The 22,419-nt window shown below is 40.6% G+C and overlaps 1 protein-coding gene and 2 long non-coding RNA genes across 28 annotated transcripts in view; 2 read left to right on the forward strand and 1 right to left on the reverse strand.

Moving 5' to 3' along the window:
- Positions 1-953, reverse strand: part of WWP1 (WW domain containing E3 ubiquitin protein ligase 1) — a 106,622-nt gene extending 105,669 nt beyond the window's left edge. For 6 of the 24 annotated variants that reach the window (XM_070222057.1, XM_070222062.1, XM_023648363.2 and 3 more), the window contains exon 1: positions 800-944. The gene's annotated coding sequence lies outside the window, so the exon portion shown is untranslated. Of the gene's footprint in view, positions 1-333; positions 502-799 lie in introns of those variants that run through there. The other 18 variants (XM_070222046.1, XM_070222055.1, XM_070222060.1 and 15 more) reach the window with 11 other exon arrangements.
- A 532-nt stretch (positions 954-1,485) lies between these two features.
- On the forward strand, positions 1,486-13,381 carry LOC111774897 (uncharacterized). 2 transcript variants are annotated; one of them, XR_011421180.1, is made up of 4 exons: positions 1,486-4,475; positions 5,181-5,298; positions 11,668-11,823; positions 12,452-13,381. It is a non-coding gene; the product is annotated as an uncharacterized lncRNA (long non-coding RNA). The 2 variants fall into 2 exon arrangements; XR_002810186.2 differs by lacking the exons at positions 1,486-4,475; positions 5,181-5,298 and having other exon boundaries at positions 10,929-11,823.
- Positions 13,382-19,653: 6,272 nt separating this feature from the next.
- On the forward strand, positions 19,654-21,996 carry LOC102147364 (uncharacterized). Of its 2 annotated transcripts, none has more exons than XR_290797.4 (3): positions 19,654-19,825; positions 20,367-20,458; positions 21,508-21,996. It is a non-coding gene; the product is annotated as an uncharacterized lncRNA (long non-coding RNA). The 2 variants fall into 2 exon arrangements; XR_011421181.1 differs by having other exon boundaries at positions 19,655-19,825; positions 20,227-20,458.
- The last annotated feature ends 423 nt before the right edge of the window (positions 21,997-22,419 follow it).

Consider the following 22,419-nt stretch of genomic DNA (forward strand, 5'->3'; position numbering starts at 1 on the left):
TCACATAAATAAAAGAACGCCTTTCTTTTTTTAAAAAGGTGCATTTTGCTTGTAGAATACACAGAGATTTAGCGACGCACGGAAAGTGCGTTTACAGATAAGCGTGAACTCCTGCAGAAATCTGCATGCAACTAACTGCACCCTAGGAATTCCAGGTAAAAACACCGAAGGGAGGGAAGTGATAACTTTGGCTTTAATTCTTTTCCACTACTACTACCAACAGCATTTTAAAGCAGAAACTCAAACCTTTTTGCACATTAGCCTCCACAAAAAGATAAAAACTTATCAAGATAGAAAAAGATAGCGACACCAAGTCCCCGGAAAACATTTTACCCTGGAAGAGCAAAAATGTCAAAGCAGACGCGGCTCTCCCTCGGCAGGGAAGGTTTCCTCCAATCACGGGGGCAGAGGGAGCTCCGCTCCGGGTCGTGCAGAGAAAGGGCTGCGCGCAGACCGAGCAGCCAAGGTGGCAAGAGCGGCGAGCAAACCACAAAATGAAATCTTTAAAAAAGAAGAAAAAAGGTAAAAGGAGAAGGTGCAAGTCAGCGACGAGATAAGGACTGGCAAAAACTGCAAGGTCACGGGGCCCGCCGGGTCACAGAGGTGGAGGGGCGGGAGCCGCGCGCCGTCAGGGCCGGCGACGACACGGCGCGCGGCCGGCCGGGCGCCCGGGCAGGCAGGGAGGGTCCACGGGGCCGCCGCAGTCGGCGACGCCTCCCGCCCGGCCCCAGCGCCCGGCCCCGCCGAGCGGCCGCCCGAGGGTCCCCAGGGTCCCGCCCGCCCCCCGCGGAGCCCTTACCGGCGCGGAGCCGTCGGCCCGGCGGGGCGCTCGTCCGGCGGCGGCCCTCAGCCCTCCGCGCCCTCGGTCGCCATCTCGCAGCAGCGCGGCCCCGGCCGCCAGGCCGCCTCCGCCGCTCGGGACCGCACGCCGCGCGCGCCGCCGCAGCCTCCCCGCCCCGCCCGCCGCCGCGCCGCGCCGCCGACCCCACACGCCTCCGCGGGAGTGCGCCGCCGCCCACAGCCCCGCCTCACGGCCCGGCCGCGGGAGCGCGCCGCCGCCCACAGCCCCGCCCACAGCCCCGCCGCGGGAGCGCGCCGCCGCCCACAGCCCCGCCGCGGGAGCGCGCGGCCGCCCACAGCCCCGCCTCCCCGCCCCGCCCACAGCCCCGCCCCGCCGCGCCGGCCCCACACGCCTCCGCGGGAGCGCGCCGCCCCATAGCCCCGCCCCGCCGTGCCGACCCCACGCCCCCTCAGCGGGAGCGCGCCGCCCGCCCACCGCCCCGCCCACAGCCCCGCCCCGCCCCGCGCGCGCGGCCCGCAGCCTCCGGCCCCGGACCGGAATCCGGCTTCCCTCGAGCATGCGCAGCGAGGGCGCCCGAAGCTGCCTTGGGGAGACTCCGCGCCTCCCGGTCCTCGGAGCGGTCGAGGGGCCAGCCAATGGGAGAGGGGGGCGGGGCCTGGGCGCGGCAGGGGCGGGGCCGCCCCGAGATTTGCGGAGCGTCGCCCCGAGCGGGAGGCTGAGCTGGGGGTTGCCGCCGCCTGGGCTCCCGGTTCCGGGCGGCCCCGTGCGCGAGCGCAGGTACGGTCCTCGGGCGCCGGCTGCTTTCTGGATCGCTTTACTGCAAAAGGTGGCTGTTATGAACCCTGCTGGACCTCGAGAGTTTGACTTAGGACCCGTTGCGAGAGCAAATCATGGCCTTTAGGGATGCTCGTACCAGAAGACTTCCAGTCCACGTTTTTATTAGTGATCAGAAGGTTCCCTGCCCCCACCCCGACGTGAGTGCAGTGATGAAACGAATACTGAGCAGGTACATGTGGCAGGGCGGTTAATCCGGACAGCAATCCCATAAGGAAGCGTCTGTTATCCCCGTTTGTACAACCGGTCAACTAGTCCAGAGAAGTGCTGTTTGTTCTGTGCTACTTTTAGAAGAAGCCCCCCCCTGCAAATAGAAGTCAGTGGTGATCGCATTATTCTCCAGAGGACCTGGGCTTCTACTTCAGAGAGAGAATGAGGACCATCAAGCACGGATGTCTACAATTTTTGCCCAACCATCTCATCCAAACCCCACAAATTGCCTATATCCACACCCAGGTTTGCTAGCTTTCCTGTGTCTCGCAGGCTGGGTGTCCCCGCTTTTCTCTGAAGCAAACGTCTCCGCTGTCTGCTCCCACCTGTGACCGCCTCTTTGACGCATCTTTAACCTTGTCCTTTCTATTGGGTACAACTCTGCAGCACAGTCACATTTTAAGACTTTTCTGCCTTAAATTTTCCCATGATTTTACAACCTCGTTCTAGTTCTCTCTTCTTTCATCATAATTAAGCTTTTGAAAGAATTTTGTATCAAGAGCAGCATTGACCCTCCATGAATATTTTTAGGATTCAATAAATATCTTCTGACTGAATGAATGTACATTCTCCTCTCCGTTGCATCAGCTCCTACCCTCTGACTTCATACCTGGATTTGAAGCACACTATATCCACAATAATTCTAAAATAGGCATCTGAACATGTTGCTCCACTGCTTAAAATCTTTCACTGGCTCATCGGAACTTTCAAGACAAAGATTAACAGGGTCTTCAAGGCTCCTTTCATGCTTGCATGCTCTGTCTCTCCTGTTATGCCAAACTCTTCAGAGTCCCCTGATTGCGCGCGCTCATCTCTGCTTTAATGAGTTCCTCTCACCTTTTCCTTAGCTTTTTGCTGGTCCAGACCCTTTGAAAGTAAATCCAAGAACACGCTTACAAGCGCGTTCTCAGCCGTCACACCTGCGTACCCAGCAGAAGTCTGCACACCACCTGCAGAACGCTTCCAGGCCTCCTGCTTCCATCTCTGCCATGTCTCACTTTCAGCTCTCCTGAGTCCTCAGTTTCCCTCCTCAGTTCAGCTCCATTCAGAAGCTGCTAATATTCACCTAGGCCCCAAAGTTGACAGCCAATATTGAACCAACCTTTTATTATTAAATATTTCTTTGGTTTCAAATGAACACTATTATAAATATCTTTTCATAAATCCTTGTCCATGTCCTTACTGCCTCAAGTCCTGAAAAGTAATCAAAGGTATGAACACTTTTAGCCTTTTAGAAACATGTTGGCAAGCTGCCTTCCAGGAAGAACATAGGCTCAAGTGTCACATGGCCTGGGGTCAAATCGCAGTTCTGCCACCTGGGGCCACGTTCTGATTTTCATGGGCCCTAGATGCTTTTACCTTTGTGGCCACTTCTGCCACAAAATAATATTAAAAATTATATTTATAACTGCATTGGTTTAAGGACAGCATATTGATGTTATATAGTAAAATGTTTTCTTTGACCATAGCATTCATTTTTTTTCTTCTGATTTTAAAAGAAGTTAAAACATTTTATGGGCGTCTGAAATTGTGGTGAGCCTGAGGCACTGTGCCCACTGTGACAATTGGATAAGTCAACCCTGCTGCGACCTACAGGCTATGAGATTTGGCCAAATTCCTTAATCTGGCTGTGCCTCAACCAGAAAATTGGTGTAACGCGGCCATATGATGTTGTAGCAAAAAGTAAATAAGTTGTTACAAATAAAATACTTAGAAGTACATGGCACATAATCAATACGTTACCGTCATTATAACTTTTAGTCTCAATTTTCCCACAGAGGTATATGAGAGTATACGATTGTCCTTCTTCACTGTGCCAAAGTCATCATGGTGTATTTTTATATGGGCAAATATGGTTTCTTATTGTTGGCTCATTGTCCATTTTCTTACTGGGGTATTCACAAAAAGTCACTTTATATGATGTAGATATTGATCCTAGATAAAGCTATTGGTCTTTTCCATTTTTGTTTCCTTCTATTATTTTTTGCTTCACAAGTCCTTTCCCATCCTGAGATCATATCAATTATCTGCCTTTATTTTTACTACGTGTTTGGTAATTTTGACTTTTCCGTTAAATAATTTAATCCTTTGGGATTTATTTTGGAGTGATGATCTACCTTTCATTTTCTCGAAATGGCTGACGGTCTTCCCCAGCTCATTTTCTAAAGAATCCTTCTCCAAGTATGATGGTTTTAAAATATGTATGCCCACAAATTCATCGATATTCCTTCCTTCAAAAAGTGGAGACTAATTCCCTTCCAAGTGAATGTGGGCTGTACTTAGTGACTTGCTCCTAAAGGATACAATATAGCAGAAGTGACACTGTGGCCATCTTAAAAAGGTATCGTGGCTCCTCCCTACCCCCTCTCAGATCACTTGCTCTGGGGAAGGCAGTTACCATGTCATGAAGACATTATCAAGTAGCTTTATCAGACGCCCATGTGTCAAAGAGCTGAATATCCTGCCAACAACCAGCAAGAATCTGCAGCCTCTGCCAATCTCCATGTGACTGAGCCATCTTGGAAGCAGGCCTTGGGATGATGCAGACATCTTGACTGCAACCTCAATAGAGACCTTGAACAAGAACCCCCAGCTGAGTCGCTCCCAAATGCCTGACCCATAGTAACTGGTAGGTAATAAGTGTTCATTGTTTTAAGCCACTAAATTTGGGGGATAATTTGTTACAGAACAAGTGATAACAAATGTACTAACCTGGTGGTTCTCAGCTGGGGACAATTTTGCATCCCAGGGGACATTTGGCAATGTCGTGAAACATTTTTCACAATTGGCAGGCACAAGTGGGGAGAGATTTCCATGGGCACCTTGTGGGTAGAAGCCAGAGACTGCTAACCATCCTTTAGTGCACAGGACAGCACACACACACACACACACACCAGCAGCAACAAAGAATTATCAGATCCAAAATGGCAATAGTGCTGAAGGTGAGGAACCTTGCACTAACCTGTCTGTTTTCCCTGCACCTTAAATTTTCCCTCTTACACATGTAAGTGTGAAAAAGGTGGGTTTGCTTCATATCCTTTGCTCATTTGGATGCTGCTTTACCTTGTTTTACCCTGGTCCTAGGCAACCACCAATCTGCTTGCTGTCACTAGAGAATAATTTTACTTTTTCAATGATTTGGTATATATGGAATCATCCGATATGTCCCTTTTTGTGTCTGGCTTCATTAGCTCAACACATTTTAGAGATTCATTCATATCGTTGTGTGTAGCAGTAGTGCCTTCTTTTTTGTTGTAGACGGCTGTGTTATTGTATGGATTTGCCAAAATTCTTAAATTTTTGTCTTATTGATGGATATTTGCTTTGTTTTCAGTTTTGGGTTATTATGACTCAAGATTCTATGAACGTGTCATCAAAAGTCTTTGTGTTGAAATATATTTTCATTTTTATTGGGTAAACAATGCCTAGAAGTAGAATTGCTGGGTCACAAGGTAAGTATATATTTAACTTTGTAAGAAAATGCCAATCTACTCTCCAAAGTGGTTGTACCCCTTACATTTCCACCAACAGTATATGGGAGTTCCAGTTGTTCTGTTTCCTCTCCAACACTTAGTAATGTCAGTCCTTTCTGATTTTAGCCACTCTAGTGAGTGCATATGGTAAGTCACTGTGTTTTAATTTGTATTTCCCTGATGTTGAGCATCTTTTCATGTGCTTATGGACCATTTGTATATTTTCTTTTGTGAAGTGTCTATTCAAATCTTTTGTCCATTTCAAATTGTTTTTGAAACAATTTGCTTGCTGTGGTGAGCAAGGTGGTCAGCCTCCAGGATGGACCCCATTGATCCTGGCCTCCTGGTGTCTATCCTCTTTTAGAGTCTTCTCCCCTATAGAGCTGACCCGGGTCAGATTTTCCAAGAGGAAATTATGGAAGTGATGATATGTGTCTTCTGAGGCTAGGTCATAGAAGACAGTGCAGCTTCCATAATAGCCAGCAGCAACTTGCCAGCCCTAGGTGGCACTGTGGAAGTGGATCCCCTCTCCTCTGTCAAGCCTTTGCATGACTGCAATCGCATGTGACTCCCAGCCAGAACTGGTCAGCCAAGCATTTCACATATTCCTGATCCAGAGAAATTTTGACAGATAGTGAGTGTTTATTGTTATTTTCAGCCTCTAAGTTGTGGAGAAATTTTTTACACAGCAACAGATAAACTTACATTTCATTTTCTTAATAGTGTCTTTTGAAGGACGGAGTTTTTATTTTGATGAAGTTCAATGTATCAATCGTTTTGTGACTCAAGCTTTTTATGACTCATTCTTTTTATATTTAAGAAAGTTTACCTACTCCAAGAGAGTGAAGATTTTTTTCATATGTTTTATTCTTGAAATTTATAGTTTCAGCTTTTACATTTGAGTCTATAATACATTTCAAATTAATTTTTGCATAAGGTATGAGGAGAGTCAATGTTGATTTTTTTTCTAAATGGACATACAGTTGTGTCAACACCATTTGTTGAAAACAGTCCTTTCCCCACTTTGGCTACTTTGGTGAAAATGAAAACTCAATGTCTATTTTTGGATTCTATAGTCCATTCAATTTCCCTGTATGCCTATCCTTACACAAATATCACACTGCATTGATTACTATAAACTTCAGAAAGTGATGAAATCAGGAAGTATAAATCTTCCAAATTTCTTCTTCTTTTTCAAAATGATTTTGACTCTTCTAGGCTCTTTGCATTTCCATATATACTTTAGAATTAACTAGTTAAATTTCACTTTTTAAAAAATACTTCCAGGAGTTTGATTGGGATCGTGAATACGTAGATTAATTTAGGAAGAACTGACATATTAATTATATTTAGTCTTCCAATCCATGAATATAGTATAGATCTCAGTGTATTTAGGTCTCCTCTAATTTCTCTTAGCAATGTTTTGTATTTTTTTATAGTATTGCTGTTGCATATACTTATCCTTAAGTATTCCATGCTTTTAAAGCTGTTGTAAATGGTGTTCTTAATTTCATTTTCTAATGGTTCATTGATAGTATATTTAAATACAATTGACTTTTAAATATTGGCCTCGTGTGCTGAGACTTTGCTAATGAATTTATTAGTTCTAGTAGTGCTTTGTATATTTCTTGGGAGTTTCCATGTATACAATCTTGTCTCTCCAAACAGAGAGAGTTTTATTTTTTCCTTTCCATTCTGTATGCTTATATTTCCTTTTCTCGCTTTATTCCACTGACTAAAACATACAGTACAATGCTGAAAAGAAGTGGTAAGAAGGGACATCCTTGCCTTGTTCCTGATTTTAAGGGAAATCATTCAATGTTTCACTATTAAATATGATGTTAGGTCTAGATTTTTTTGTATAGGCCCTTCACCAAGTTGAGGAAGTTCCTTTCTTTTCCCAATTTGCTGAGAGTTTTTATCACAAATGAGTGTTAAATTTTATCAAATACTTTCAAGGGGTATCTATTGAGATGATCTTACATATTTTTTTCCTTTTTAGATTGTTGATATGATGGATTTAATTGATTGATTTTCAAATGTTAAACCAATCTTACGTTGCTGAGATAAACCACACTTGATCTGGTGTATTATACTTTTTATATATTGCTGGGTTCTACTTGCTAAATTTTAAATATTTTAAGCAATCCAAGTTTGTTAGGGGAACTGGTCTATAATTTTCCTGTAATTTTTTTTTTAGGTTTGTCATGAGGGTAAGGCTGGCCCAATAAAATGAGCTTGGAAGTATATCCTCTTTATCTATTTTCTGAGAAAAGTTTGTATGATTTTTATTATTTATTTCTTAAATGTTTTAAAGATTTCACCAGTGACATTTTCTAGGCCAGGAGTTTTCTTCTTGAGAAAGTTTAAATTATGAATTTAATTTCATTTGTCGATAAAAGTAAATTTAATTTTCTATTTCTTCTTGTGCCAGTTTTGGAAATTTGTGTCTTTCAAGATATTTTTCCATTTCATTTAAGTTGTCAGATTTAGAGGCCTAAAGTTATTTATAATATTCACTTATTAGTCCTTAATATTTGTAGGACTGTAGTGATGTCCCATCATTTATTTCTAATATTAGTATTTTATGTCTTCTCTCTTTTTCACTTGATCAGTTTATTTAATGTTATTTCAGTTTCATTGGTCTCTTCAAAGAAGCAGCTTTGGGGTCATTAATTTTACTGTCTGTTCATCTTCTGTTTCATTTATTTCAGCTTTGTCTTTATTATTGCCACATTTCTACTTACTAGAGGTTTATTCACTCTTCTTTTTCTAGCTCCTTAAGGTGAAAGCTTATATTATATACTGGGGACCTTATTTCTTTTCTAATATAAGCATTTAGAGCATAAGTTTCCTTCTGAGCACTGCTTTAGCTGCATGCCCAAAATTTTGATATATTTTATTTTTATTTAGTTCTAAATATTTTCTGGTATTCCTTGTGGTTTCTTCTTTGACCCATGAGTTATTAGGAAATATGTTGTATAATTTCCAAATATTTGGGGATTTCCCATATATCTTTCTATTGTGGTTTTCTAATTTAATCCCATTATGGTTAGAGAGCATACTTTAACATTTCTGTCCTTTTAGATTATCGATACTCGTTTTATCCCCTGACATTCTTGGTGAATTTGTCATTTGCACATGAATCGTGTGTGTTCTGTTGTTGTCCAGAAGACTGAAGATTGTTCTATAAATGGTTATTAGGTCAAGTTGGATGATAGTATTCTTCAAGCCTTCTATAGCTTTACTGAATTTTGTCTACTTGTTCTATCAATTTCTGAGAGGAATATTACAATCTCTAACTATGGTTGTGAATGCACCTTTTTTATCCTTTCATTTCTGTCAGCTGTTGGTTCAAGTATTTTCTAGGTCTATTATTAGGTGTGTACACATTAAGATTGTCATGTAGTCTTTACTGTTACAAAATTTCCCTGTTAATATCTGTTAGGATTACTTGCTCTCATTGTAGTTTTAATCTGCATTTCCCTAATCATTAGTGATGTTGAACATCTTTTCATGTGCCTGGTGGCCATCTGTGTGTCTTGTTTGGAAAAATGTCTGTTCATATCCTCTGCCCATTTTTTGTTCAGGTTGTTCATTTTTTTTGTTTTGAGTTGTATGAGTTCTTTATATATTTTGGAAGTTAGCCCCTTGTCAGATATACAATTTGCAAATATTTTCTCCCAGTTGGTGGGTTGTCTTTTCATTTTGTTCCTGGTTTCCTTTGCCGTGCAGAAGCTTTTTAGTCTGATGTAGTCCCATTTGTTTATTTTTTCTTTTGTTTCCTTTGCCCAAGTAGACATGTTATTCGAAAAGATGCTGCTAACACTGACATCAAAGAGTGTACTACCTGTATTTTCTTCTAGGAGTTTTATGGTTTCAGGTGTTACCTTCCAGTCTTTAATCCATTTTAAGTTCATTTTTGCATATGGTGTAAGATAATTGTCTACTTTCATTCTTTTGCGTGTGGCTGTCCAGTTTTCCCAACACCATTTATTGAGGAGACTTTCTCCATTATATGTTTTTGGCTCCTTTGTGGAAGATTAGCTGTCCATAGATGTGTGGTTTTATTTCTGGGCTTTTCAATCCTGTGTCTGTTTTTCTGACACTACTATGCTGTTTTGATTACTGTAGCTTTGTAGTATATTTTGAATTCAGGGAATGTGATACCTCCAGCTTTGTTCTCTTTTCTCAGGATTCCTTTGGCTATCTGGGGTCTTTTGTTGTTCCATAAAAAGTTTAGGATTCTTTGTTCTATTTCTGTGAAGAATGTCATTGAAATTCTAATTGGGATTGCATTGAATCTGCAGATTGCTTTAGGTAATCTGGACATTTTAACTATGTTTATGCTTCCAATCCATGTGCATGGAATAGCTTTCCATTCTTTATGTTTTCTTTGATTTCTTTCAATAACATCTTATACATTTGGTATTTTAAAAAATTTCTTTCTTTCCTTTTTCATTATATTCATATTTTCCTTTAAATACTTGAACATCTTTATAATAGCTCTTTTATCGTTCTTTGCTGCTAATTCCATCATTTATATCATTTCCCAGTTTGTTTCTATTGACAGATTATTCTTCTGGTGTGAGAAATATGTTCATGCTTCTCTGTATGTCTATTAATTTTTTATTGCATATTGGACATTGTAAGTATCAGCTTACTGAGTGCTAGGTTTTCTTTCTTTTTTTTTTTTTTTAAGAATTCTAAACTTTGAAACTTTGTTCTGTTAGCTAAGTTACTTGATAATCAGCTAGATTCTTTTGAGTCTTGTTTTTAAGATTTTTTTGGTGGGCTGATTTACAGAAGACTGTACGGTGGGTGTTCAATAAGACTCCTGGAATCTGTCTGGCCAGAACCCAGACATCTCCAAGCTCTCTGTGAGCTTTGAGAATCATTTACTCTACAGCTCACTGGTCCATTTTTTGTCAGCCTGGAAGAGTTTCACCCTCTGCATGTGTCACTTACTGTTTAACATTAGTCTCGTTGGAACCCCTTTGCAGGATTCTGGATCTTTTTCTTCATATTGCTTTCTCCTCTCCCATTCTCTGCTCCACAAAATCCAGCTATCTTCACAAACTATATTTTCTGTCTTTTCAATTCAGGGGTTTAATTTCACCTTAATATTCATTCAATCCCCCCCTGCCACCACTCCTGCAGCAGAAGAATTCCCAAACATAAGTTATTTAGTCTAGAGCAATGTGCGGGGGCCCCAGAAGTTTTGTCTATGTTAGTTTTTGGTCCTCTAAGTCCAATAGAATTGTCTCTGAAGGTGAGGTGAGAGTGGTACTCAAAGTTCCTCTGTCAACTATGGCCATGAAAACTCCAATACCTCCACTTTTGGTGATCATTTCACCATTGTGATTTCCATACTCTTTAATCTTTTCAGTGCACAAAGTGGATGTTAGATCAGGTTCACACAAACATACGTTTTCCTGTATGCATGCAGACACATACAAACATACTCATTAAGGACAAAATTAATTATCGGACACTGTAAAAACATTGATTTGGTAATATTGTCTAACATTTTTGAGAATTTTTAATGAACTGGGGAATTATGAAAAACCGCTTTATATGCATTATTTCATTTTCCTCTTATGAAGTATGAAGCTTAGAGAATTGGGTAATTTGTACAAGGTCACATACCCAGTAGCAGATGAAGCCAAGTTTGAGTACAGGAGCCTGACTCTAGAGGAGGAATTGGTAAACTGTGGCCTGCAGACTGCATCTGTTTTTGTAAATAAAGTTTTATCCCAAGATAGCCATGTCCATTCATTTTTGTATTGTCTGTGGCAGCTTTTAAGCTACAACAGCACAGCTGAGTAGTTGCAACATATGCTGTGGTATACAACACCTAAAATATTTATTATCTGTCCCTTTACAGAATAAGTTTGCTGGCCCTTCCTCTAAAGCATGAATTAATTACTCCATAATTTATTTTTTGAAGATGAAGAAGATTGATCCTGAGCTAACATCTCTTGCCAATCTTTCTCTTTTTGCTTGAGGAAGATTTTCGCTGAGCTAACATCTGTGGCAATCTTCCTCTGTTTTATGTGGGACACTGTCACAGCGTGGTTTGATGAGTGGTGCTAAGTCCACGCCTAGGACCTGAACCTGAGAACCCCAGGCCACCAAAGCAAAGCATCCAACCTAACCACTACACCACTGGGCTGGCCCCAGTTACTCCATAATTTTCAAGGCCATCTCCCTTGGTACCTTGAGGTAGTTTTTCCTGTCATTTTGCTGACCATGAAAATTCTTTTCATTCATACTGCTTTCGAAGTATACTTTTCAGCATACCAAAAATAGTCCATCACTAAAACGTATACCCCTCTCTTTAAAAAGTTCCATCTGCACCCTCTAGAGTGGAAAGTTTTTGAGACCAGCTGTTTTATCTCCTGTGTTCACTGCTGTGTCTCCAGTGCCTAAGACAGAGCCTGACATACAATGGGTGCTGAGCTGGATAACTCTCCACAGATGATCCCTTGACTATACTCTTAGGTAAGACTCCATCCTTCCCTAGGTAAACCTATAAGGAAAGGCAATTTCTTTCTTTAATTTGTGCTTCCTTTCCCCACTGATTTATAATACTACTTTGTTTTTAACCACATGCTGAATCACTACGGGTACTAGTTAACCCAGTTGGTGGGTGAGGTTAGCCCACTCTTTGATATTTGCCACTTTAGCAAATTAATCAAACCCAGACAGGAGATTGTGACAACCTCTGATCCATAGCTGGTAGGTCTGAAGCACAGACGACAACCTGGCCTTGGCTACTAGCATCTGGGGACTGAGCCCTTAACCTATGGGATCTGATGCTATCTCCAGTTAGATGGTATCAGAATTGAGTTAAATTGTAGGACACCCAGTCATCGTCCACTGAAAAGTGGAGAATTGCTTAGAGTTGAAAAAAACCAAACATTGGCATTGTATTAATATGTCTCCTCATAGAGATTTATCCTTGCATTCCTGGATTATTCTTTTCTTGTTTATAGTGGTTTTTTATGTTACACAGTCTATTGAAAGCACTTGACAGTTAGGTACCCCCTTCTGAGAGGCCTCAGAATGCTTGTAATACTTATACCTCTAACCGAGGAATTTTTTTTTTTTTTTTTTTTTTGCCCAGTAGCACCAACACTTGACAATAGTTGAACAGTGATGAGTTCTTGACCCAAAGGTGTTCATCTTAAAATCAGCCTGTAGCTTATGACACGGCCTGGAATAAGGGCTCTGCGGACAGTCTCCTGGAAGATGATAGCAGTGTCAGACACTCAGAGAGAGATACAGATAACAGAATGGCATGGAAACAAAGAGGCTTTACAGAAAGAAGCAGTGATCAGAAGCCGTGAGGTAAAAGTAAAAAGCCAGGTGGAAGTGGCAGTGAAATAGAAACAGCCATGGTAGAAGTAAAGATAAGTTTAGCCACAAATATGGAGGAGAAGCTAGAGTAGAGAGCAACGGGCACTTGCTGCTGAGGGGTCATCGGACGAACAGGACTCGCAGCTGGATTATTATAATTGTGGAGACACTGCGCACCTGAGCATCCTGACTGGCATTCCAGTTTCCCTGGAGACCTGGCCATATGACTGTTGAGAGGCGGTTTGTTCATATGTCCCTTTGTATCAACTGAAATTACCTACGTATGGCTTTTTTGCTGCCTGAAAAGACCCAACTAATGCAAGTATTTTTTAAAAATATTGCTAGATTTAATTTTCCACTCTTCGTTTGGAGGATTTAGCTATAGTTTTTCTTCTGTGTGTGTGTGTATGTGTGCACACGTGCATGTGCACGCAATATGTGCATACTAACTTTGTAGGTTAAATTTTTTCTGTTACATCCTGTTAACTTCTCTGGTGGGCCCTCTATATTATCTGCCTTCTCAGTGATACTTTGCTAGGTTTGGCAAAATTACTTGCAATTTACAGGTGCTATTGTTGCATAACTTTCCTTTACCCTTGTATTTGATGAGTGTATCTCAGATAGAGAATCTGTGTTTTGTTAATCCATTGCTTTGTGAAACTGAGTGCCAAATTCCAAATAAAAATTCAAAACTTTTAAACACTGTAGTGCATTTCTTAGCGAACTCTACTTTCTGAAGTATCCAGAATTCACCATATGGAAATGTTATACAATTTCTCTTGAACAGGTTTGTTTATAAAGTTTAGTATCGTGGTGAGTTCAGGAATCCAGGTGTCCAAAGATTGGTTGTATTAATGACCCCGCTAAATGGCCTCCGTAAATCCATAATGTTTGTTCTATAACCTTCAAGTTCCCTCCAACTCGGGGTCTAGGCTTGGGTACGTGACTGGCTTTGGTAATAGGATGTTAGCCAGCATGACGTAAGAAGAGACTTGGAAAGTGTATGTGCTTTTTGCTGCTTTTTTGTGTGATTGGCCCGGCTCACCATTCCCCTCTGCTGTGATGTGAGAACATGCCTGGGCTAGCCTGCAGGAAGGATGTGAGAGGCATGTGGAAGAGAGCTGTGCTGTTCCAGACAACCCAGCTAGAGCATTCTAGATCAGCCGACTGCCAGCTAGCCCTCAGAGTGGGGAGGAAATCCAGCTGAGACCAGAAGAACATTCCAGCTAAACCATTCAAAATTGTTCACCTGTAGTGAGCAAAATAAATGCTTATTATTTTAAGGAACTGTGTTTGGGATGGTTTGTTACAAAGCATTATTGTGGCAATAGATAATACCGAGATGCTGAAATAGTGGTTAATCAATGAGGAGACCTCCCTGTGTATTTGAGGTGCCAAGTCAGCAATAATATTCACAGATGGTCGATATTTTCATATATTCATATCTCTTTTTGTTTTCTTCTGTCTCTGGAAAAACTCCTTTACTGCCCCAGGAACAGTAATGGTACCAGAGAATGTTTCCCTCTGGCACTGTAGTAGCGTTTTAGGCACTAGGCATGTCAAAAAATATGTCTGACTTTGCTCATGGTGCGGTGTTTTGATATTTGAAGTGTTAAGAAGGTAAATGGATTTTATTTGACTGGAATGGTAAAGATAAGACATTCTCTGCCTCAAATACTTGCCTGGATTTAAGTCGTTGGTAAGAAGAAAAAAAATAATTAGGCTGGTGAATGCTTTCAGTTATGCCCTTTCCTGATGACTCATAGATTTTAGAATGCCTTTAAAGAAATCTTGGAAATACAGGCTGTCAGGTGAAGTCCTTGCTCTTATATTAGGCAAATATAGGTTTTTAAAAAGAAAACACAGAGGCTCCAGTTCAAGTTAACAAACATTTATTGATCTCCTCTTACGTACCAGGCATTATAAATACAAAATCAGTGAAAATACCCTCTGCACTAGACGAACTTAGAATTCAGAAAAGAGACAGACAAATAAATCACGATTCCAATATTCTATGGTAAGCACAATGAAGGCTCATGCACACAAAGCTTATGGTGGTCGAGGGGGTGGGGATGGCAGGCCAGGTTTGTGTTTAAGGAATTTAAAGGATGAGTAGATTTAGGCAAGTAAAAGAAGCGCTTCGCTGAGAAAGGATTCCAGCAAGGAGCAATAGCATGAACAATGACATGGAATGTGGAGCAGCATGATTACATGGGAAACCACAGAACACAATGGGGGACTGGGAGTTATACTTGCCAAAATATAATCAAAGTCCTGTTAGGTATTTGCTTATGTTTTCAAATGTGCAATTATTTTTGATAATAGAGTTTTTGTTTTACACGAAAGTAATCTTTGAGTATCTTCTGGATTTCTGTGAATTCCGTGTGGACAGGGACCAAGTTCATCTTCTCTCCTGCATCTCAGCACCAGCACAGTGCCTGACACTTTGTACAGATGCAATACGTGTTTGTTGAGCAAATTACTGAATTCTCGAAACTGTCAGCCTTTGCCAAAGTCCTATAGAAATTTGTCTTTTAAATTGTTCTTTTTAATGTACTCATAAAGATGTATTTTCTTGAATAATTTGTCTTTCTCAAATTGTCTTCAATAAAGGATAGCTAAATCTTCTGATTTATAATTCTCCCTATTTTTTTCTTTCAGTTTTATTGAGATATAACTGACATACAGCCCTGTATAGGATTAAAGTGTACAGCATAATCCCTATTTTTGGACTTTAAAAAACATGCAGTTCTCAGTGTTGTTTTCTCCTGATACATCCATCTATCTTTTCATTCAGCATATGCTTATAGAATGCTTAATTATGCACCAGTATTGTACTACACACCAGGGGAAGAGCAGTAACTGTGCAGACCTGCTCTGGGCCCCAGCGGGGCTTATAGTCCAATGAGAAAAACAGACCAATATTGAATGAATAACTTACATGCACATTGGGAGTTACAAAATAAAAGTAAATAGTTCTATAAGAGTGAGTAAAAGCCTCTATTCAATGTGGATTAATACATGGTGATTATATAACATGTTTACTTTATCTGGTTTTTAGTTTACATTCTCTGCTTTCTGTTTCATTATGCCACATTTATAATTAATGTGTGGCACAAAAAAGTTTACTATAAACATTACTTGATTGAATGAATGAATGAATAAATGAATATTTGTTTCCTCATAGAATTTGCCTTTTATCATTGAAATTCCATTAGAGCCCTGATCCGTAGCTTGTTGGCTTAATTTCTGGGTAAAAGAAGGTTATTAGCCAAATCTATTGGGTTATCTGGTCTTAGTCAAAAAACGTTCATTAAAAGTCCACGTAAGGGGCCAACACGGTGGTGGAACACATGCTCCACCTTGGTGGCCTGGGGTTCACCCATTTGGATCCCGGGTGTGGACCTACACACCGCTTGTCAAGCCATGCTGTGGCAGGCGTCCCATATATAAAGTAGAGGAAGATGAGCAAGGATGTCAGCTCAGGGCCAGTCTTCCTCAGCAACAAGAGGAGGATTGGCAGCAAATGTTGGCTTAGGGCTAATCTTCCTCAAAAAAAAAGTCCTTGTGAGTTATGTGGCAGATGTGAGAAATCCAAAGAAGAATGAAGCAAGGTTGCTGTCCTTACAGAAATAACAATTCAAGCAAACAAGACAATAGCACATGGGAAGGTGAAAGCAATTTAGCAGGAGAAAATACACGTGTCGTAGATCTTGTAGACAGATACTGTGTGAGGGAATGTGAACAGTAGAAGAGTGAGAAGGATACCAGGCCTTCAAGTTGCTTGTAATCTGGCTGAGGAGATAAGACAGATACACTTAAAATGAAAATGACACCAAACAATAAATGATACTTTCTGGCGCTGAAGATATTGACAGGCTGAGGTTGGCATGTTTTCTCACTCAACCACACATGACAGCCGTCACTCCAAAGTGCAGTGTGTGAATTGCAGAGGTGCACAAGGCCATCCATTGTAACTTTGGGTATCATTTTTACAGTGAATGAGAAAGTAAATGATTTTTGGGAAAATCAGTAATATCGAGAAGGTGTTTGAAAATATTTCTATAAGTAGGTGAGAGTGGGCTGAAAAATGATGCAAACATGTCACCTATACGAATGCTTATAGTTGCAAACTTTAAAACCTTTGAAATAGAATGTCTAAACATTTTCCAAATGAAGAGTTTTGAATCCTTTTATTAACTTTTTTTAACCTAATGCCCACATCAAGGTGACATCAAAGTGAACTGAATTTCCTATCTTACTTTCAACAAAAAGTTTGGCATAATTGGTATCTGGAAACGAAAAATTAGTATCATATTTTAATAACTAAAGACCATGATATACTTTGTCCACTTGTATTGACATCTTTTTGAAGTATTCTTCCCATCCATGATAGTCATGGAAATTAAGTATTGAACCAACTGAACTTAGAACTCAAACCTTCAAAATATTGTATCACTAAATGTTATACCAAGATTAAAATAAGGTGACCTCACAAAAAGCAAAAGAATTTTTGTATTTTTAAAAACATAAAATACCACTTTAGTCTAAGAATATTTATTTTATGGTTTTCTAACCTTTCTTTTTAGTTTCTATTTTTTTGCTTATGGTTACGAGTGTACATAAAATATCAATACAACAATACATATATGTAATTTATAAATAAATATGTGTAAATTTATACGCAAATTTGCTCTCCCTCATTCAGTGGAAGTATGGGTTCAAATATTTTCTACTGATCAAGATATGTGATCAAAAAAGTTTGAAAATCACTGAATTGATAAAAGGGATGGAGAAAGCTTTCTAGAGATAGTTAACCTGATAGAGTAGCATCATATAATTGGAAGGGAAAAAACCAGAAGCAATATAAAGCAATTTTTTAAAATAATATAAAACAGAAAAAACTGGGAATAATTTAGTGTAGAAACCAACAGTTCCTAATATTTCAGAACCTTCTGATAGCGTCACTGTATTCACGTCAGTCCAGCAGGAGCTGGGCACCTGCTCTGCTCTGCTTGACCCTGGTGATAAAAAGATGAATAAGATGTGGTCTCCAGTCCAGAGTGGGGAAAACAGAGTGCGTGCGAAACAGAGCATGTGTGACCACGTGAAGTAGCGGAATCATGTAAATAAACAGATAATTTCCGTAAAATATCATAAGCAGTATAAGGGGGTTCCATGGATTATATAAGATGGCTTCTGGTGAAGTCGATGGGATAAAGTCAGAGAAGGCTTCCTCGTGGATGTGGTGCCTAAACTAAGCTTTCTTGAGACTGTATTAGGGAACAGTGTAATTGATTCATAATGAAGAACTGGAATAAATTCAAAAGTATTCATTATGGTTGTTTCATTTTGTTTAATGAGGCAGAAAAAAACTGTAAACAATTTATTGTTTTCATAAAGAATATATAAACATATTCTTTATGGCCATTGGCCTGGAAAGTGCGGCCTCGCTGGTAATTGTGGATGGTGACTGGAATTTATAGCTTCGCTGGACCTGTGTGCTAATTACTGCCTTCCTCCCCTTGCCCTCCATGGAAGATACTCTTCCCCCCCACCACACCTATGGCTCTCATGTTCGTAGCACAGAATCTTAAGATCCTCATCCTCAGGGGCTCGCCACAGCTGACTGGACGACTAATGCAGAGAAAAGCAACCCGAAGCCCAGTTGGGGCAATCAGATTCCCTTTCTGAGAATCTGAGGTTAAGAGGTTATGCTTTGAACACTTGGTGGTAAAGCATCCTGAATAAGAGTTCTACACTCCAGGCCTGCGAGTCAGCAGAAAGAAACTCTACCCAAAAATGTCAACCATCTGGAGACACAGCTATGGGCACAGGTAGTGTGAGAAAACCTGCTCAAGACTAATGAGGCCAGGGGTCTGGTCACTCTAACAAAGAGTTTGAGGGACCCTGAAATAGCTGTGTAGCTTCTCACTCCAAAGTCACCTGCTTGAGTTGCTGAGAAAGACTTTCCAACAGACCAGGTGAAGAGGGAGTTTATTTGAAGGCTGTGAGGGAACCTCGCCTAATCCAACCGCAGATGGTACCGCTAGGCCTCAAAGTGCTGGGAAAGTCTTCAGACAAGCTACTGTTCCTCCTTTTTTCTTTCAGACAGCACCATTTCTCTTCTCTGCATCTGTCCGCCTATACCTGCATTTCATTCTCCTATATGCAGCCGGGCTTCTCTCACAAGGCTCCTCGTTTCTGTTCTTGCATAATCTCAGCTTAACACGAGCCTCTGCCCTGCTCTGGGGCCATTTCGGCTCAGACTTGACCGGTGTTACAGCTCCAGTGACCACTCCTACTTACTAAGTCAAACTCTCATGTCTCTTAGTTCAAATTCTTGTACCTGTGGGTGTACCTCTTAAGGAGTTGACATTTTTGGTACTGATGGATAGAGCTTTTCACCACCAACTAGCAGGCCTAGAGTCTAGATATCTTATTCAAGTCCTTTTACCACCAAGTGTTCAAAGTATAACAACATCTTCACTTAGGTTGGGAAAATATTTTAGATAGTATAGATTTAAAAGGCGTTTCTGGAGCATTTGTGAGAATAGGCAAGTTGGCAAAAGTCCTGGTGTTGGCCCCAGGGAAGCAAAGACCAGGTTCTGCTGGGATGTCGTCACTGTGAGGCATGTCAGCAGTATGTTCCATCTGAGTTACAACTAGACAGAGTTAGACCCTGGATAGGATTAGGCAAGCTTGCCTCATTGCAGAAAGTGAGCTGGAGAGTCTAATTACGTCAGTAGAGAAGGGAGGTAAGGCTCAAGGCTAAATGGAATCTGATCTCGACAGTGTGAAAGCCACCAAGAGAAATAAGCGGATCATAAATCAGGGCATGCTTGCAGGGAGCAGTTATTTTAGTCAAAGGTCATCTGCTGAAAGCAGCCTATAATTTTGGAGCAGCTCAGAGCTATTGGACAACGTTCCTGCTTCTGGATCATAAAGAGCCTCCTGTAGCCAGTGTAGGTCTAGGACCAATTGGGAGCCTTCAGAGCTGTTGTCCAATAGGGAACTCATGTGCCATCTCCGCACAGACTTGGACTGTAAATGGTCCGTGGTCCCCCTGGGGGCTCTGATGGGTCAGACCCCATTGGAGCCAGTCGGGCACCTTGGGGAGGATTTCATTCTACTGAATGTCACGGTCAGTATCTATTATGTCACCCTACTTTAGTTTCTCCATGGTACTTATCACCATCTGAAAATCTTGTTTATTTGATTATTTGCTTTTTGCCTGTCTCTCCCCAGTAAAATATAAATTCCTTTAGAGCAGGGACTGTAATCTTTTTTTAGTTTTTTTATGGCTGTGTTCTTAGCACCTTGAACAATGTTTGGCTCTTAGTGTGTTCTCAGTAAATATTTATTGAGTAAAGAAACAAAAGTCCGAGAACTTGGTGACACGGTCATGGGCCAAGGGCCTGGACAACAAGGTCATGGGCCAAGGCGATCCTGACAGTCCTTGATCAAAGCGTCTACATTGTAAATATACTTGGAAAACTTAATTTGTGGTCAACAACTGTCACTCACCTCCCACCCCCTCCACAGCCAAATTCTGTCCTCAACTCTGAATCTGCAAATGTTCTAAGAAAAAATAGTGTGCCTATGCCCTTCTTGTAAGAAGAATAAGCTATCCACTTGTTTTCGTCGAACAAGCCCTCAGCCACCAACGTTTTCTCTTACTTCAGCCTGCTTCTGAGATGCCTCTCCAGCACCTGCTTCCCCCTCCTGCCACATTCTGTCTCTTTTTCTCAATAAGCGAGCTCCTCAGTTCTCACAGGTAACAGACCCTCTACCAGGGAAGTGTAAGTGAGCATGTTTTCAGGAAACAGCTGAAATTTCTCCACGTGCTTTGCTTTTTTGAAAAGCAGCCACATGGCTCGATATGCGTACAGCACATGTTTACTAATTAACAAACATCCTCCTACTGAGTCAGCCTCCCTTCCTCTCCCTATTTCCTTTTCCATTCTTAGAAAATTGTTTGAATGAGTATGCACTTGGCCCAGCAGTTCTCAACATGTAGTGTGTCTGCATTTAGCAGCATGAGCGCTGCCAACCTTGAAATATGTATTTCTCTAGACATTGTGATATATATGCTAAGTTGTATATTACATATCATATGTATCTGAATACGTATTATACACAGTGTAAACAGTGAAATACGTATTTCTTTAGACAGAGTAATCAAAGTGAAAATAGCATTCTATTAACAAAAGTTTTGTAAACACTAAGAGGATATCTACTTTATATGATGACTTTACACACAACTTCTTTCTTTAAAAGCAAGAAGTCAGAGTGAATTCTATTAATTTGCAAAATGAAATAATCAGCTTTAAAATCCAGTATGATTTGCATTAGTGGTGAAGTTAATTAGCAGATATTTATTGAACACCTATTGTATAAAATGATCTGAGATGGGTAATGCATATCATGCAAGGAAACATAAATGAGTTCCATTCTTGGAAGATCTATGTGGTAAACTAGACTGCTACCTCATAAGCATCCCAAACTTAACATGTTCAGAACGGAACCACTCACATCCCTGTTAGGACATTTCTTAGTGTTTCTTATTTCAATAAGTAGTTCATAATCTAGTAGAAGAGATGGATAAAAATCAACATTTATGAAACAGCATTAGTGCTTTAATAGAGTTAGGCACAAGCTTTTATACACATTTAAGGAGGAGCATTTAATGCAATTAAATGCAACGGAACATGGAAGTCAATCTTCTTCATTATCAGAGGAGAATTTCCTGCTACCATTTAAAAATAGATTAAAGCACGCATTACTGATGATTCTTTTCAAATGTATCTTTTTTTTTCTCTGCAGATGCTGTGTCTGTCTTAAGAGGAGCTAGAGTTGTCTCCTCAATAACATGGGTCATTGTTTTCTGTGTTTCTGCCTGAGAATTTAGAGCCTTTCTGACTAATGTATTTTTCTTACAAAACTGAACGGAACTGATGGCCCAAAGGGCCAGCTGCTTTTATTAGCCACAAAGTTTAAAATTCCCTCTTTTCCAACTATGACTGTATCAATAATGACTATTGTGGCAACCATTTTGATTACCACACCAGTTTAATCGCTTTGGTAAACTCTCTTCACTTTGCAAATCCCCTTTGGACTGCAGAATTGGTGATAGGACTAACAAAATGAAGAATACAGTCTTAGGAGTTAATGGACTTCATAATTTGTCCTCTGTTTGAAAACGCAACTGTAGCTCTGTGATACTCAAAGAACATATTCAGAACTTCAATATGGAGAATTATTTACAACTCAACTGATTGTAAAACATATAATAAAAATGTGGTCGAGGTCTAATTTTCCAGAGTGTTGGTGTGTATTGTACATAAGCCCCGCTCAATATGAGTTCTCTGTAGTTCAGCGCAAAACCTTTTCTCATTAGAGAGAGCAGAAGATTCCTGGAGAAGTCAGGCAAAGATCATTAGTACTAGTCTCTTGAAAAGAAGATTAATTTTTATTTTTAGACATCTATTCATGTGTACAGGTGAGATTTAAAAAAATGAATGAATTGCTAATGAAATAGTATTCTGTACTTAATGGTCAGTTTCAGAATAAGTGGAACAGGCAACTGCTTGTGAAGAGTAAGACCTTCTGTCTCCCCAAACATCAACCCATCTCCCACTATTTTCAATATTTTATCTTTGTTCCTTTGAGACTAGAAAGCCTTTGTTCTTCAAAGCCTCTATAGACAGGAAGATTTTGACAGGAAAGGAAGAGGGT

Source organism: Equus caballus, chromosome 9 (genome assembly GCF_041296265.1).
Source record: "Equus caballus isolate H_3958 breed thoroughbred chromosome 9, TB-T2T, whole genome shotgun sequence".
In the NCBI taxonomy this organism is placed as follows: domain Eukaryota; kingdom Metazoa; phylum Chordata; class Mammalia; order Perissodactyla; family Equidae; genus Equus; species Equus caballus.